Below are 13786 nucleotides of genomic sequence, written 5' to 3'. Positions count from 1 at the left end.
ATACCCCATGGTTAGTAGCGGTGCTTCAGTGTGTGTCTATGAGTTGTAACAAATGTACCACACTAATGAAAGATGCTGTTAATGTGGGAAAGTGTGGAAGGGGGAGCAAGTAGGGTATATGGGAATCTCTTATATCTTTGATATAGCATTTACGTAATCTAAAGCGTCTTCAAAAATAAGAAAAGTTGACAAACAGATCTCTTAAAAAGGTCTAGTCAAAAGGTCCATCAACATTGGGTGCAGGAAAGGGTTCATTTTAAGAAAAGGGTTTTCTAGAGTCCACAAAAGACTCAAACCAGCATAACATTCTTAGTTAAATTTATTCTTAGATTTTTATTCTTTTAAATGCTATTGAAATGGAATTGTTTTCTTACTTTAACCTTTGGTTTCTTCATTGCTGTTGAATAGGAACACAATGATTTTTGCATGTTTAACAAACTTTGCCACTTTGCTTTATTCATTAATTAGCTCTGGTAGTTTTCATGTGGATTCTATTTAATTAGAAACCCACACACACATATATATGCATATATGAGCAAGTCATTTACAAATAAAGATACTTTAAATTCTTTTCCACATTGGATGCTGTTTATTTATTTGTCTTGCCTAATTACTCTAGCTTGAACATTTGGTCTAATATTTAATAGCAGTGATGAAAGCAGACATTTTTATCTTCTTGATCTTGGAAAAAACTTTTAGTCTTTCATCATTATAATATAGACTGTAGGTTCTTGATAAATGGCCTTATCATTTTGAGAAAGTTCATCATTTTCTGAGTGTTTCTATCAAGAAAAGGTACTGAATTTTTCAAATGCCTTTTCAGTGTCTATTTTGTTTATGTGGTATAGAACATTGTTTTCACATTTGATTCACTCCTGCATTCCATGGATAAATCACACTTGACCATGATTTATAACCGTTTAAATATACTGCTAGATTTAGTTTGAAATCTGATAAGAATTTTTCCATCTATATTCAAAAGGGAATTTGGTCTATAATTTTCTTTTTTGTGACATCTTTATAAAGCTTTGCTATCAGGATAATTCTGGGGTCATAGAATAAATAAAGTTTTCTCTCCTTTTGAATCCTTCAGAAAAAGTTGAGGTTTGGGGTTAATTCTTCTTTGCATGTTGTTAGAATTCACCAGTGAAGCCACCTGGTCCTGGATTTTTTTTGGTGGAAGGCTTTACATGATTGTTTCAATTCTGTACTTGCTATAGTTGCAGATTTTAAATTCTTTAGTCAATTTAGGTAATTTCTATGTTTCTAAGAATTTTTCCATTTCATCTAGATTTCTAATTTGTTGGTATACAATTATCCAAAATAATCTCTTAGAATATTTTATATTTTGTAAGGAACAGTCTCCCCATTTTCATTTCAGATTTTAGTTATTTGTATCAATTCCATTTTTCCTTTGTTTTCTAGCTATAGGTTTATCAATTTTATCGATATTTTCAAAGAAACCACTTTGAGTTTTATTGATTCTATCAATTATTTTTCTGTTCTCTATTTCATTTATCTTTACTATTATTTACTTTGTTCTGCTAAGTATGTGGTTATTTTGTTTTTCTAGTTCCTTCAAATTGTGAATTAAGTTATTATTTTGAGATCATTCTTCTTTTTTACTATAGGCATTCATAATTACAAATTTCCCTTTGAGCATTTCCTCAGTGCATCCTTTAAGTTTTGATATGTTGTGTTTTGATATTCATTCATCTCTACTTTCTAATTTTCCTTGTGATGCCTACTATAACCTATTGGTTGTTTAAGTGTGCTGTTTAATTTTCACATATTTGTAAATTTCCCAGTTTTCCTTCTGTTTTAATTTCTAGCTTCGTTCCATTGTGATCAGAAAAGCTACATTTATGATTTCAATATTTTAAAAAATATTGAGACTTGTCTTATGTCCTATGATAAGGTCTATTTGGGAGAATGATCCTTGTACACCTGAAAAGAATATGTATTCTGCTATGGTTGGATGAGGTGTTCTACATATGTCTGTTTGATATAGTTGGTTTATAGTGTTGTTTAAGTCCTATGTTTCTGTGTTGATTACTTGTCCAGATGTTCTATACATTATTGAAAGTGGTGTGTTGGAATCTCCAACAATTCTTGTAGAATTGTCTATTTTTTGTCAATGATTGTTTCATATATTCAGGGACCCTGTTTTTAGGTGCATATGTCTATGATTGTTACATCTTCTTGAGTTGACCCTTTTAACAATATATAATGTCCTTCTTTGTCTCTTGTAAAACTTGTTAACCTACAGTTTGTCTGCTCATTGCATAGTCTACCCAGCAATATTTTTGTTCCTATTTGCATGGAATGATTTTTCCATCATTTCACCTTTAACCTGTCTGTGTCTTTGGGTCTCTTGCAAACAGTATATATTGAATCATGTATCTTTTTCTATTCTACCAATCTCTGCCTTTTGATTGGAGAGTTTAATCCATTTACATTTAAGCTATTAACTCTGAAATTACTTCTACCATTTTCTAATCTTTATTTTGTATTCATACTCTTTTCTGTCCCTTATTCCCCCCATTACCACCTTCCTTTTAGTTTAGATGGTCTTTTGTAATAAGCTAATCTGAATCAGTTCTCATATCCTTTTGAGTAGATTTTTAATATATTTTATTTGTGGTTATCATGGGATTAAATTTAACATCCTAAATCTATTACAGTTTTGTTTGTATTGATACAAACTTTGCTACATTAGCTTACATGTACTTTGTTTCTTGACTTTGTGTTGTTTTCATCACAAATAACAATTTTTGCCCATTAACAAAAGTTTACAATTGTTTATTTTGTTTGAATTTAAGGCATGTGAAAAGTAAAAGACAACATTACAAATGAAAACTTTACCTATACTAGAGGTCTTCATTTCTTCATACAGTTCAGAATCACTCTCTATTGTCCTTTCCTTTCAATGTGAAGAACTCAGACTCATTTAGCATTTCTTATAAGGCAGGCATAGTGGTAATTTCCCAGTGGAAATTTCTTAATTTTTCCCTCAGTTTTGAGGGACAGTTTTGCAGATATATTATTTTGGCTCACAAGGTTTTTCTCTCAGCACTTTAAATATGTTATTCCAGTGCCCTCTGGCCTCTATGATCTCTAAGGAGAAATCCCTCAATGTGACATATTACTGTTTTTGAAATTCTATTTTTATATTTGCATTTTGAAAATTTGACTATCATGTGTCTTAGGGCTTGTCGCTTTTTGTTTATCTTTTTGGGATTTCTCTGTGTTTCTTAGATTTGTATATTCATATATTTAATAAGATATGGGAGGGTTTTGGCCATTATTACTTCAAATGTGTCTCTACTCCTTTCTTCCTCTCTTCTCCTGTGATTCCTGCAATACATATTTTGCCATGCTTGATGCTGTTCCAAGTTACTTAGGGTCTGTTCTTTCTTTCATTTCTTTTTTCTTTCTTCAACTCCAACTGGATAATTGCACTTGTATTATCTTCAAGTTCACTGTTCCATTGTTCTGCCTGCTCCAATCTTTGTTTAACCACTCTATTGAACTGTTCATTTCAGTTACTTTATATTTCAGTTTCAGACTTTCTTTTGGTTCTTTTTTATTATTTCTATCTCATTATTGAACTCTTACTTTGTTCATTTATTGTTTTCCTAATTTCCTTTAGTTTTTCATGACCAGGTTTTCTTTTATTTTCTGGTCCTGCTTAAGAGAGTTGATCTAAGACAGGGGTTCTTAAAAAGGGATCTGTGAGCCTGAATTGAAATTCAAAAAAAATATTCTTGTGAGAATGTGTTTGTGCACGTTTATTAAGTAATACACAGTAGAGTGTGGGCTTAGTAAGAGGTCTGTGGTTTTCACCTGACTGGCAAAGGGGTCTGTGGAACAAAAAAGGTTAAGAACCCCTGATCTAGCACTTTAATTAATAATTCCAGGGACTTGTTTCATACAGAATTTGTTAAATTCCTTTTTTACAAGATTGGGTCATAGTTTCTTGTCTTCTTGTAAGATTTGTAATTTTTTTGTTGAGAACTAGACATTCTAAGTGTTATGGTATAGTCACTCTGGAAATCTAGTTCTCTCAACCCTCAACCCTCCAGACCAAAAGAACAAAAGGAAGAAAAAAGAAAAAAGGAAAGAAAAGAGAGAAAGAAAAAATGCCAATAATCAAAGCACAGATGTAAAAGAAAATAGAAAAGGTTCATTTGCTTCAGAAGTCTTTTGGTAGATGCCAATGGGTAGCCAGACACTACTGCTGGCATGTATCCAGAAGCTAGTGCTGCTGAGATGGCTAAAACAATGCTAGCATTGGTTTGGTTTCTCAAGCATCTTCCAGACCAAGAAACATGTGCACATACACACAAACACATACTCATACACACACCAAAAAAAGGAGAGAAAGAAAGAAAACCAATCAAAACGTTCTTATAGATCTGGGTGGAAGGCAGAACACTTATTGACAAGAGGGTTGAAATTGAAGATGGCTCCTCAGGGATCTGCCAGACCAAGACAAACACACACACACACAAATGCAAGAAAACAAGGAAAAAAGAAAACAGCGTTTACTCTCTAAGTCTCAGTGGATGCTAATGGGAGGCTTGAAGCTGCTGCTACCCATAAAGCCAAAACTAGGGCCAGTGTCAGCATTAGCTCCTCCGGGAAACCTCAGCCTAGGAAACATCCACACAAAAGGTAAAAAAAATGATTATGAAAGAACACTAGTTATTTAAGTCCAGATAGATGCTATTGTGAGGCCAGAAACTACTGCTGAGAGGGCCGAAACTGAAGCCAGTTTCTTACCTGGGCCTTCAGGGATCTTCACCAGATGAGGATATACAGAAAGAAAGAAACCCAACATAAAATGGTGCATTGGCTCTTTAAGTCCAGGTGGATGCTGATGGGAGACCAGAAGCCACTGTTGCCCAGAAGGTTGCAACCAAGACCAACTTCTGTATTGGGCCTTCAGTGATCCCCCAAACTGACCTCAATTTTCAGCTTCAGCTTTTGAAGGAGGAGATTTCCTCTTCTTTCCCTGACCCCAGCTAGTTGTTCCCACCCTTTTACACAGTTGTGGGGCTGAAGAATGTGGGGTGGTCACTGGTTCCTGTTTACCTTCACTTAAAAAAGCTAAACTCTTGACAGCTTCTCCCTTTGTGCAGCACTTCCATGATTATTCTAAATGTCCAATCTGGTTCTAGAGTTACTACCTAATTCCAATCTCTTTTTTTCATCTCAATAATTTTGCTGTTAGAGAGACTCGTGTAAAACTTCCTACTCCATTGTTTTGCCTCTGTGTTCCTTCTTTAATGGCTAGTTTTTCCATAGATTTACCTGTTTCACTAGTCTATTTACAGAATCAGGCTTTTGACTTTATTTTCTTTATGTGTTCTTTTTCTATTTCATTAGTTCATGTTCCTATCTTTTTTGTTTCCTTCTTTGTGTTATGTTTGCATTTATTCTATTGTTTCTTTGTTAATGTTTTCTGTTGAATGCTTATATCATTAATCATTTATTCTTCCCTAATCTAAGCTTTAAAACTGCAAATTTCCCTCCACATACTATATAGTTGCATCTCCAAAATCTCAATAATGCTTGCAATTTTATTTTCCCTTTTATGCTTGGATCCACACACTATTTAGTAGTGTTTTAAATTCTGCAATCTATGGATTTTGGTTTATATTTTTCTCATTGATTTCAATAAAATGTGGTAAATGCTATAAGAGAAGTATTGATTATCGGATCAGGAACAAAAAAAAATTATATTTACTGAACTCTACCCTTTTGTGTCAGTATTAGTCAGTCAAAGGGGTACTGATACAAAGCACCAGAACTCTGTTGGTTTTAGTAAAGGGTATTTATTTGGAGTAGACACTTACAGTTACCATCCCTAAAGAATCCAACTCAAGGTACCTTAAGCAGTACTTTCTCACCCAAAGTCTGTTGCTACATATTGAAACAAGATGGTGGCCAGATGATACAGATCACATTTGAGAAATATAATAGTGAAGCTACAGTGAAGTGGTATAAATAATATTTCATGCCTTCTTACTCAAGTGAAGGATTTTTTAAACCTTTCAACCATCTTGAACTTCATTCTGACTCAATGACCCTTTTGCCATGGTCCCTTGAGTTTCACAGGACAACTGGACTTCCCTTCCCACATGAGACTAGGGAGCATAGAATTTGGAGGTTCTTCTTGTTTCACTTTAGCAGTCCATTAGATTTGGACAAAAGCAGCGAAGGACTCCAGCTGCACAGACATCCCTCCCTCTTTTTCTTCCTTCCTTTCTACATGCCTGTCTAATTGCCTTCAACATATTAATTCCATGCTTTATATGGGCCAGACACTGTACTAGATGCAGGGAATGCAGCAGGAAACAAGACAGATTTGTACCCTGCTCTCAAGGACCTGCAGTCTAGATGGGAAGACAAACAATACAAAAAATATACTGGAATTATTCATGCATTAGCATTAGGATAAGTTCTATGAAGTCAGTAGAGGAGAAAGAGATGCTGGTTCTTAATGGAAGGAGGCAAGAAAGATGTAAAAAACTCCTTTTGAATTATCTAATAAACATAAGAGAAGAAAACAAACAGTGTTTATATGTTGTCACATTTACACTTCCTGGAAATACAGGCATTGGAAGCTCATGCTCTGAAATTAAATTGCTGAATTAATAATCTAATTCTACTACTTACCCGTTGAGGATATTTGAATATGTTCCTTAACCTCTATAAATCTATTTCTCCCCATGTAATCTACAGGTGGTAATAATAATACTCACTTCATACTATTTCTATTAGAATCAAATGCAATGGTCCATGGAAGGCAGTAAGCACATTGCCTGGTTCATAGACAGTACTCATTAAATGCTGGCTATTACTAGATATGATTCTATTTTCTATTCTAACTCTGACTCTTGTAGAAGCTCTAGAATTTATTGAGTGGGAACTAATTCTCCCCTACTGAGCTTCTTTTGCCTGCCTCTGTGTAAAACCCCTAGTTGGACATAGTCTGACCCTTTGTTCACTACCCAAATGGGAAAAATCTGGAGTTATCCATGCATCCCAAAATATACCCAACTTATGAGTAACATGAGCTTTTACTAACACATCTACCAAGGAAAGTTAAAAAGAAACTTTACATTTGTTTATAGAAAAGTTTTATTTCAAATTTTTAAAATCCTATATTTTAAATCAGTGGTTCTCAACTTGTTGAAACTGAGAGATGTTGGGTGTACATGGTATTGAAGGCCAGGGCATGAGAATTATGAGAAGGAAGATTTATTTTGACTGGCCAGACTTGGTAGACTCTTGTTCTGATAAAAACTGAGCCCCAAATAGAAATTTTGGGTCCCTTTTATACAAAGGATGTAAGAGTGGGGTGTCAAATGGTGCTTATATGCAAAAGGACTTTTTGTTAGTTTCTTCAAGTGTTTTATCTGTATTAGATATGTTATTTGCTCCAGGTAAACTTGAATTAACATATATCCCCCACATTCCAGGAAAGCTTTTAACACAAACCCCCCACATTCCAGGTAAGCTTAACACATTTGGTTGGCATCCTCGCAGGATATCCAAAGCCTATGGAGTTTATACTTTTCAATTGGTTTTCTAGGCATACTTGGATATAGAATAAATTTGAATTTATGCACAGACTATATTACTTCCCACCTTTGATGCTTGCTTGAGGTTATTAAGCTTTGGCATCACTATTGTTGGAGTCTCTCTGGACTGGTATGTATATAGAGCCATGAGACGGGCAGCTGTCTGTGTTTTTACTATACCATTTATTGGGGCGCATATTCTGTTTACAATGAAAGGGAGGAGGCAAGGAAGTATGGTGCATCCTCCTATGAGGAAGGCAATTATTCCGAGTAGAAGCTTAAAACTGTTTGTTATTGACTGTCAGCTTCCAAAGGGATTACATAAATTCCAATCATTCCAGGTTTGCGCTGGAACTTGAGCGATTTTTCCATTTTGCTTGTAATTTTATCAATAACCTTTCCAGTGCTGCCTAGTTTAAGGCAGCAGTTAGAGAGATTGAATTTTTCACAAATTCCCCCTTTAGCTGCAAGGAGATAGTCTAGGGCAAGATGGTTTTGATAGATAGCATTTATGAATTTAGTTTGCTGTTGGGCTAGTAAGTTTAGAGCATGGACAGCTTCATTAGTTATTATTTCTACCACAGCTTATAAGTGGATGATTTGGTTTAGCATATAGATAGGGGTTTTGATAACCCCACAGGCCATCCTCTGCTTGAGTTGCTGGTCCACAGTACTGGATTATATGCTCAGGGGGCCATGCTTCACCTCCCCAGGTAATGATAGCCCTTTTTTATCTTATGTTTTGATATTCTAGCTGGCTTAGCCCTTTTCCTTCTGCTAAGGGAATGAGGAAGAAGGAGGGTTTTATTGTACCAAGCATATAAGTACCACACAAGTTTTGGGGAAGTTCTTGGAATGCAACCTTTCCACAAATCCAGTACAGACCGTTTGGGCAGTAAGGGGGCCCTTTGTGGCAGAGTTCCTCACTGTGATTAATTTGAAGAAAGTACAGTTTATGAGAAAGGTCAGATTCATACCATGTTCCCCAAGGCTCTGTTGTATTGGTGGAATAATTTTGGAAATTTCCCCTGTACATATTAGGTTTCCAACAGATATAGAAGAGTTTAGGCAGGCTCTTGAAGCACAATATTTTCCTATGACAGAAGTTTGCAAAGGCCACATACTATCTTGGGGGATGGCTGGGAGGCCAGTTTCATTATATGGTTGCCTGTAATTGTATTCTTTAGTTTCCCAGGGCCGTTGGTCTCCCATATAAGCACCTCCATATACATAGCACAAGGAGACATTTAAAGCTGCCCCTACCACTTCAGCTAAGTTTATGAAGAGGTTTTTTGCTGCTTGTGGACTGGAAAAAGGCTTTTCCATTTCTTCATAGAAGGAGTGGAACACAGAGTGAGCTTTACTTGTGAGTGGGTATTCCCAATACCCAATCCAGATGTAGAATCCTGGGTCTATTCCTTTACCATCAATGCAGAGGCCCATTCAGACTCCCTGATTCTGCCAGGATTCAGGGTTAAGGATGGTGAGGCTTAAGGGGTTACATTGACCATGTGGCCAGTTAGCCAGGGCCATACCTTTGGTGAGGATGGCTGTTTGTTTAGTTGTGTCTGTGTTCCAGGTGGCCCAGGTGACACAGGACCAGTAGGGGAAGTAGTATGCACCTATGTATTTGCACCAGAAGCCCCCCCACCTTGGGCTGCATTTTTCATTTCTGGAGCACACATATTGTTATGAGTATATTTCTGCTCCCAGCTGAGCCCTCCACATTTGGTGTTCCATGACATCCCAGAGTCTATAACTTGACATGCACCAAATAGGAGGGACACTCATTGATTCAGTCTAGTGACTAGGGTGGAGTAAGTAGCTCCTGTTTTGATTAAACATTCTTATTTCCCATTTATGGGAGACTGTTGGGGACTTGGGGTCATAGCAAGTTGTTTAGCCAGATACATTACAGACTCTATAGGAGATTCCCTGAAACTGGCAAGTGGTTATATGGCCCTTACAGGTGTAATGGCTACAGTATATTAATGTGGTATTTACATGGGCCCCCGGTTTGAACCTCTTGGATACATGGCTTATACTCTGTGGTGCCGACCTGGGACCAGAGTATGGTCAGGGCTAGGAATAGGGAAAATAACCAAAGGGGCATTGTAACTGGGATTAAACTGGATTCCTATTCTTCAGCTGTTCATAGACCAATCAGCTTCCAGGGTGTGACTGGAGCAGAACTCAGTATTTTGTCCTCAACCTTCAGCTGTGTGTGGACCAGTCTGCTTCTGGGGTGTGACTGGAGTAGGGCTTGGTGTTTTGTTATTTCATAAGATGAGTTTGGTTGAGTTGTGGGTATCTGGAATACAGGTTCAGGGCTCGGGGGCAACTCGCTTGACTCAAATTTCAGGGTGATTTCAGCTACTTTAACTGCACTGGGGGTGGATAAAATGACAAGATAGGATCCTCACCATCAAGGGGTTAGTGGAACTGATTTCCAGTCTTTGACCCAGACTGCATCTCCCAGCTTGTATGGGTGTATGGAACTGCTTAAGCTAATGGGGGCCCTTTTTTGGACCCAGTGATGCAGGCTTTGTAGGATTTTTCCTAAGCTGATCATTTGCTGAGCTATGATCTCTTTCTCTGAGCTCCCGTTTTATATTTCAGATTGGGAGGGGCTTCCAAAGAGAATTTGATAAGGGCTTAGGCTTAGCTTTTTACTTGGGCTGGCCCAAACTTGGAGGAGAGCACTTGGTAGTAGTTGCACCCATGTTAGCCCTTTTCTTGGCAAATTTTGGCAACATAAGTTTTTATTATATGGTTCATTCACTCTACTTTCCCTGAGCTTTGAGGATGGTAAGCAATGTGTAGTTTCCATCAGATGTGCAGTGCTTTGGCAATCTTTTGAGTGATTTCAGAGAAGAAGGCAGGTTCATTGTCAGAGCCAATTGAGAAGGGTAACTCATATCAAGGGATGATATCCCTGAGGAGAAGTTTGGCGGCTTCTTCAGCTTTTTCTGTTCAAGTGGGAAAGGCTTCTGCCCAGCCAGAAAAAGTGCACACGAGGACTAGGAGATAGTTATAGCTTCTGGATCGTGGCATTTTAGTGAAATCAACTACTAGATCTTCAAGAGGCATACTGCTGATTCTTTGGATTCCTGGGACTCCCATGGGTCCTGGGCAAGGGTTATTTTTTGCACATGGCACGCACCACTGGCATACGGCATGGGTGATAGCGGCTAGACTTGGGATGTAGAAGAATCTTTTTAACACTTCTTTAAGATGGGTTTTTCCCAAGTGTGTGTTTTTGTGGTAGTCTTGAATTACAATTGCAGCTAATATTTGAGGCATGATTATCCTGTGATCAGGCAATGTCCACCACCAGTTTGTTCCTTGTGTCCTGCCCTCAGAGAGTATCCACTCTCTCTAGACTTGAGTATATTGTGGTTCCTGGTGATTCAGAAGCTGTGGGATGAGAGCAGGAAGTGTATACTGGAGTTTCTTATAACTAAGAGGTTGAGGAATGAGGGCAGTGGACAGGTTTTCAGATAGGGATTCTTCCCATGCCACTCTTTTTGCTTCAGTGTCTGCCCTCCGATTTCCTTGAGCAATGGGGTTGTGGCTTGTCTGGTGTCCCTTGCAGTGCATCATGGCACTTTGATAAGTTCCCAAACTGCTTCTAGTTGTTCCAGAATCTGTGAGCCATATTTAATCCTCTTTCCTCCTGAGTTAATGAGTCCTTTTTGTTTGTATAAGGCTCCATGAGTATGCAGGGTAAGGAAGGCATATTTGGAGTCTGTGTAGATGTTAACCTTGGCTCCAACCACAAGTTGTAGGGCTTGGGTGAGGGCAATGAGTTTGGCTTTTTGTGCTGATGCATTATATGGGAGGCGCTGGGCCTCTACTGTGGTCTTGGATGTTACTACAGCGTATCCTGCTCACCAGTCACTGTCCTGAATAAAGCTACTCCCATCCGTGAAGAACTCCATGTCAGTATTTGTAGAGGCTAGTCTTGGAGGTTCAGCTGGCTGGAATATATTTCTTGCAATGTTTAGTGTTTTTTTTTAAACTTTTATTTGCATTTATTGTATGCTGAATTAATCCTGAGCCATAAATTTTTGTTTCTTCAGTTTCTTCTGGGATATCTTTTTCTTCTGGGCAACCTCCTCTTTTGGTTTAGAAACAATTTGTTCTTTTTTAGTAAGGATCATCTCAGTGTGGCAGGGGGAGCTCATGTATGGGTTAATCCAACCATGAGCTCTGTAATTACTCCAGTGCACCTTGGGGGCTTTGTTCACCTAGATGTGCTCGATGACCAGAGAACCTACACCTAAACCCTTAAGTTCAGCATTACTCTTGGCATTTCAGGGTTGGAATTCCTGGCTCAATGGGTAGCAGAGTAGCAGGGTTCAGGGTTTTTACAAGTTTCAGTTGGACAGATGGATTTTCACATAATAGGGTTTGGTATTTAACCAGGCAGCTCTTAGTAAGCCAGTATGTCCCTTCGGCTTCTAAGATTGTGATTACTGCATTAGAACCCGAACAATTATAGGCTGCCCAAGAGTTAATTTTATGGCTTCCAGTGTTAGCATTGCTGCAGTGGCTACAACTTGCAGGCATGAGGGCCATCCCTGGGCTACTGTGTCCAGTTGTTTGGATAGATAAGCTAAAGGTCTTTGCCAGGAACCCAGGTACTGAGTGAGTACTCCTACTGCAGTGCTTTGGCAATTATAAACATATAGGTAGAATGGTTTACTGAGATCTGGAAGCCTGAGGCTTGGTGCGTCCATCAGAACTTGCTTGAGAGCACTGAAAGCGTCCTTCTTTGGGCTTTCCCAGAGCAGGGGTTCACGCTCTCTCCCCTTTGTGGCCTCATATAAAGGGTGCAGAAGGGCCCCAAAATTGGGGACCCAAATGCAGCAGAATCTAGCTGCTCCAAGGAATTTTCATGCTTTTGGTGAGTCTTGGGTTCAGGGAGGCAACAAATTACTTTTTTTTCTTTCAAGTCCCAATTCACGGATCCCCTGTGCTATTTTATAACCTAGATATTTAAACTGAGGTAGGCAGATTTGGGCTTTTTTCTTGGGCACCCAATAGCCCTTTTACTGTAGATGTTATACCTTTTACTGTAGTTTCATTAGCACAGTCTTGGTAGCTGGGACTTCCAAGGATGAGGTCATCTACATATTGGAGGAGAAAATAGTTATGGCTTTCTGGTTTAAAGGATTTGAGATCACTGTCCAGGGCTTGTTCAAAAATAGTGGGTGCACTTTTAAATCCCTGAAGGAGTTGCATCCATGTTAGTTGTTGCTTTTCACCAGAGTTCAGATTGTCCCCTGTAAAGGCAAAAATCAGTTGGCTCCAGGGTGCTACCCAAATGCAGAAGAAGGTGTCTTTAAGATCCAGGCATGAAAAGTAGATTGTCGATGAGGGTATCAAGCTGAGAAGAGTGTATGGATTAGAAACTGCAGAATGGAGGGTATTTACTGTTGAGTTGACTGTTCACTAGTCCTATACTGGGTGGTAATCCTTATTATGCCTTCATTCAGCAATCTCTGAATATGTAGCCAGACTTTTTCTTACATTTCATGTGGAACTGGATATTGCTTTATTCTTACTGGGCTGGCTGTGGGCTTGATTTCAATAATAATTGGAGGAACGTCATGTGCCATCCCTGTTGGGTTGCCCTCTGCCCATACTTTGGGTACATCTTTGAAGGGGAGCTGCATGACCATAGATTGGCCATCTTCACTGAGGCAAAACAATCTCCATTCCTCCTGCAGAGGGAGGGTAAGTGCTATTTTCAGAGGGTTTGGTGGTCCCAGAGTTAATATGGATTGTCCCAGTGTTAAAGATAATTTGAGCCTGTAGTTTAGACAGCAGGTCTAGTACCAGGAGGGGGACTGGGATCTCTGGGAGATAAAGGAATTCATGAGTGACCTGTTAACCCCAATGTTACAGGTCCTGGCTTGGAGGAAGGGCAGCTGGGTACTTTTGCCAGTTGCCCCTATGATAGTGGCTTGTCTTTTTGATAATGGCCCAACTGGCTTGGTCATTACAGAGTGTGGGCCCCAGTGTCAACCATTATATGTACGGTGCGGCTGCCAATTTGGACTCCAACTATAGGCTCCATGGGGCCAAGAGAATAGGAGCCCGGTCTGTCCTAATATTCTCTATCAGAGTCTTCTATTCCTGCAAGCTCAAAGAGCTGATTTGCAGGTTTTTTTCCTGAATTTTTATGA

The sequence above is a fragment of the Dasypus novemcinctus genome, chromosome 5, assembly GCF_030445035.2.
Source record: "Dasypus novemcinctus isolate mDasNov1 chromosome 5, mDasNov1.1.hap2, whole genome shotgun sequence".
Classification (NCBI taxonomy): domain Eukaryota; kingdom Metazoa; phylum Chordata; class Mammalia; order Cingulata; family Dasypodidae; genus Dasypus; species Dasypus novemcinctus.
Note: the sequence above shows the minus strand (reverse complement) of the source record.